This window comes from Oncorhynchus tshawytscha, linkage group LG21, assembly GCF_018296145.1.
Source record: "Oncorhynchus tshawytscha isolate Ot180627B linkage group LG21, Otsh_v2.0, whole genome shotgun sequence".
Lineage (NCBI taxonomy): Eukaryota > Metazoa > Chordata > Actinopteri > Salmoniformes > Salmonidae > Oncorhynchus > Oncorhynchus tshawytscha.
This window is the reverse complement of record NC_056449.1, coordinates 15494197-15499583: the sequence shown is the minus strand read 5'-3', so window position 1 is coordinate 15499583 and position 5387 is coordinate 15494197.

Sequence of the window (5387 nt, the reverse complement as noted above, 5' to 3'; positions counted from 1 at the left end):
GTCTCTCTCTCTTTGTCTCTCTCTCTCTGTCTCTGTCTCTCTCTGTCGCTCTGTCTCTCTCTGTCGCTCTGTCTCTCTTTTTCTGTCTCTCTCTCTCTCTCTCTTTCTGTCTCTCTGTCTTTCTCTCTGTCTCTCTCTCTTTGTCTCTCTCTCTTTCTGTCTCTCTGTCTTTCTCTCTGTCTCTCTCTCTTTGTCTCTCTCTCTTTCTGTCTCTCTGTCTTTCTCTCTGTCTCTCTCTCTTTGTCTCTCTCTCTTTCTGTCTCTCTGTCTTTATCTCTGTCTCTCTCTCTTTGTCTCTCTCTCTCTGTCTCTGTCTCTCTCTGTCGCTCTGTCTCTCTCTGTCGCTCTGTCTCTCTTTTTCTGTCTCTCTCTCTCTCTCTCTTTCTGTCTCTCTGTCTTTCTCTCTGTCTCTCTCTCTTTGTCTCTCTCTCTTTCTGTCTCTCTGTCTTTCTCTCTGTCTCTCTCTCTTTGTCGCTCTCTCTTTGTCTCTCTCTCTCTCTGTCGCTCTCTCTTTGTCTTTTTCTGTCTCTCTCTCTCTCTGTGTGTCTCTGAGCTTTCTAGCTCTTCTTTCTGTTACAAATACTTATTCCTGCGTAAGTAGCCATGGCTGAAATGATCTGACTGGATGGAGGATCATATACGGTATGCTATAGGAAGAAGTTGACAAATGGTTGGCAACGCTGTTACTACACAGTCTGAAGCCATGTGCCACAGTTTAAATGTAAAGTCTGATATTTTCGACTGGTCCAATGACAGAGATTCTAAACAGATTTCTGAGAGCTGTTTGTTTATCTATATTTATTGCATCAGTACTGTGTTTTTGTTCACATTCATTAGTATTGTCCAGAAGGCTGTTATGCAAGGCAGATTTCGAATACTGCTCCTCATAACATACAACATCATGTTTTTGTGGAACTTCCATGAAGGTAATACCAGAAATTGCAAATGTATGGCCCCCCTCAACGTTGTCAAATTATGCTTGGCTCATGTTGTATTGCCCTCAGGCTTCGCCACTCTCAAGGGCCCCAGGAGTACTGCCACTCCTCAGTGAATTTTAAAGGTCACAACAGTCTGGCTCTCAGCAGAGAAAAAGCATTAGCCTATGGCCTATTAAGAATATTGTTTTCCATCTATGCAGCTCCTTACAGGCCTTTAAAGCAGCTCACAGTGGGGCAACAATAAACAAAAAGCTGTTGTTGATGCCCTTGGTGCCTCTCAATACGCAGAGACCATTGATACTGGTATTCACTGATTCATCGCTCCATGTTTTTCCCTTTCCTTTCAATGGATCAACTATGCTTTACTTATACTTTAACCTTCACCTTAACCAATGAGAGATGTATCAATAGCAGACACGGGGGCCATAGTCAGATCATGTAATGTCTTGGGACAAGATTACCTTGAAAGGGCCACAAACAAAGACTACAGTTCCAGGTAGCCCACACAATCTCTTTCTGAAATATGCCTTAGCTCATTGGGTGTGATTTAGAAATGCTTCATTAAGACTAGAAGAAATTTCAAAGCAACATGGGCATACTTTGTGTTATATTTCTAGGGGAAGAACAACGCAATTCTGTCCACATCCCAAAAAATGTATCTGATGTAAACACTTTGACAATTTGTGTGCTGCAAGATTAACCCTCCTGTTGTGTTTGTTTCATGTTAATTAATTCTGTGTTCCTGGTCCAAAATGACCTCCCCATTATAGCTGACTATAAATCCATAATAATAGATATATTATCACCTAATGTTGTGTTAGATCTTTTTATCGTCTTAAGTTCTTGTGAACTTTACAAGTTTTGAACTTCTATTGGCTCTTTATGTGTCCTGTAGGCCTCATTGACCTGAGCTCATACAACTCGTTTTTGAGTTTAAAAAAAACATAATATTGTATGGATTATTTTGACTATAACAAATACTCAGATGAAACATATTGTGATATTTATCACAGACAAATTTGTGTCAAAGTTTAACAAGGACTCTCTCCTCCTCATCAGTGTCATGATTAAAGATATGATCAAGAGCCTCACATACAGTATATCATTTGGTCATTGTGCTGCCACAGAATTAATTGTGAGCAAGGCCTCAAAAAAGCTTTATATACCAGAGCTGCGAGAAAGGTTTTATATATTATTGAAACAATGTTGTGATTGTTTGTGAGAATACCAACAGGTGTGGTCCTGTGGGGGAAATATTCTATTGGGGAATGGTTCCCGTGGGGGTTGCCATGGAAGTCAAGAAGGGGAGTGAGGTGTGTGTGCGCTCAAACACACATGCATGTGGGGGTCTAGGAGAGGAAGTGTGTCCATCTGATGAATGGGCGTGTGCCTAAAATACATTTTATACACAAATTGTTGTCTCACCCATTCATTTCTAATGACCGGTCATTTTTGACCAGGTGACACCACAGGTGTACAAAAGTTAAATAAAACACCCAAAATGTCATGAAAATCATCAAAATGTATTTTGTGTGTTCAAATGCCCTGTGTGGACAAAGTCATGGAAACTTATGACAATCAGATCAAATTAACTACATTTTTCAGAGAGAGAAAAGAAATATATATATATTTTCTGCTCAAAAAATAAAGGGAACACTAAAATAACACATCCTAGATCTGAATGAATTAAATATTCTTATTAAATACCTTTTTCTTTACATAGTTGAATGTGCTGACAACAAAATCACACAAAAATAATCAATGGAAATCAAATTTATCAACCCATGGAGGTCTGGATTTGGAGTCACACTCAAAATTAAAGTGGAAAACCACATTACAGGCTGATCCAACATTGATGTAATGTCCTTAAAACAAGTCAAAATGAGGTCCAGTACTGTGTGTGGCCTCCACGTGCCTGTATGACCTCCCTACAATGCCTGGGCATGCTCCTGGTGAGGTGGCGGATGGTCTCCTGAGGGATCTCCTCCCAGACCTGGACTAAAGCATCCGCCAACTCCTGGACAGTCTGTGGTGCAACGTGGAGTTGGTGGATGGAGCGAGACATGATGTCCCAGATGTGCTCAATTGGATTCAGGTCTGGGGAACGGGCATAGCGGGCATAGCATCAATGCCTTCCTCTTGCAGGAACTGCTGACACACTCCAGCCACATGAGGTCTAACATTGTCTTGCATTAGGAGGAACCCAGGGCCAACCGCACCAGCACATGGTCTCACAAGGGGTCTGAGGATCTCATCTCGGTACCTAATGGCAGTCAGGCTACCTCTGGCGAGCTCATGGAGGGCTGTGCGGCCCCACAAAGAAATGCCACCCCACACCATGACTGACCCACCGCCAAACCGGTCATGCTGGAGGATGTTGCAGGCAGCAGAACGTTCTCCACGGCGTCTCCAGACTCTGTCACGTCTGTCACATGTGCTCAGTGTGAACCTGCTTTTATCTGTGAAGAGCACAGGGCGCCAGTGGCGAATTTGCCAATCTTGGTGTTCTCTGGCAAATGCCAAACGTCCTGCACGGTGTTGGGCTGTAAGCACAACCCCCACCTGTGGACGTCGGGCCCTCATACCACCCTCATGGAGTCTGTTTCTGACCGTTTGAGCAGACACATGCACATTTGTGGCCTGCTGGAGGTCATTTTGCAGGGCTCTGGCAGTGCTCCTCCTGTAGCTGTCCTGCTGCTGGGTTGTTGACCTCCTATGGACTCCTCCACGTCTCCTGATGTACTGGCCTGTCTCCTGGTAGCACCTCCATGCTCTGGACACTATGCTGACAGACACAGCAAACTTTCTTGCCACAGCTCGCATTGATGTGCCATCCTGGATGAGCTGCACTACCTGAGCCACTTGTGTGGGTTGTAGACTCCGTCTCATGCTACCACTAGAGTGAAAGCACCGGCAGCATTCAAAAGTGACCAAAACATCAGCCAGGAAGCATAGGAACTGAGAAGTGGTCTGTGGTCACCACCTGCAGAACCTCTCCTATATTGGGGGTGTCTTGCTAATTGCCTATAATATCCACCTGTTGTCTATTCCATTTGCAGAACAGCATGTGAAATTTATTGTCAATCAGTGTTGCTTCCTAAGTGGACAGTTTGATTTCACAGAAGTGTGATTGACTTGGAGTTACATTGTGTTGTTTAAGTGTTCCCTTTATGTTTTTGAGCTGTGTATATATATATATATATATATATATATACAGTGGGGAGAACAATTATTTGATACACTGCTAATTAATTACTTGAAAATCATACAATGTGATTTTCTGGATTTTTGTTTTGGATTCCGTCTCCCACAGTTGAAGTGTACCTAGAATAAAAATTACAGACCTCTACATGCTTTGTAAGTAGGAAAACTGACAAAATTGGCAGTGTATCAAATACTTGTTCTCCCCACTGTATATATTATTTATATAGCCCTTCTTACATCAGCTGATATATCAAAGTGCTGCACAGAACCCAGCCTAACACCCAAAACAGCATGCAATGCAGGTGTAGAAGCACAGTGGCTAGGAAAAACACCCTAGAAAGGCCAAAACCTAGGAAGAAACCTAGAGAGGAACCAGGCTATAAGGGGTGGCCAGTCCTCTTCTGGCTGTGCCGGGTAGAACATTTGTAAATCGGTCAAATTTGACTGGAACACATCAGAAGAGTTAATGAATGAGGCCTTTTGAATTGACAACTTATTACCCCCAATCACCCACTGTACGTGAGGACAGTGATCTGGGTCAAATTATGTTGATGAATCTTGTTTAGCCAAGGGGAAGGCAAGTCCTGATTTGAACGTTAACTGTGAAAGACGTTGGTTAAATAGCCAGAGCCGCAATTGGAATTTGTCTCTGATTGTTAACTGCAGTCATACCATATCACATTTAAATATTCATCATATGCATATTACACCCTGAAGAGCACCATTTCAAATTATAACTGCCCGTCCTTTAATTGCCAGAAAAATGCCACACAAGCTGGGGGGATCTAAATTATGTTCCTCTTTTATAATTAATGAGGCAGATAGCAGTTTGACATTTACATTGTGCCTGGATGTAAATGAGTCTCGGATACGATTTTTCAAATGGTAGCACAGCCATTGTTATCCATTTGGATTTGAGGTAAAGCGGCCTGGGTTAGAAAAGCATGGATGATGTGTGTTATGATTCTATGCCAATCAGGATTCGGCTTTAATCCGTTTTCGCAACTTTACCCTTGCAAAATCCTCCATGGTTTTGTTAGTGCTACCTTCCCAATGACACCAACCCTTTTTAGAGAGAAAGTGAAATGGACTGAAAGGAAAGGAAGAGTCCAAATGTCAAATAGCCTTCAAACCGCACAGTACTGTAGGTATAGTCTGAGTGCACAGTTAAATTCATGTTTGTCCCAATGTACACTGCCTCTCTCCGAAAACAGACAATCCGAACTTGTTAGGAATGTCAACAAG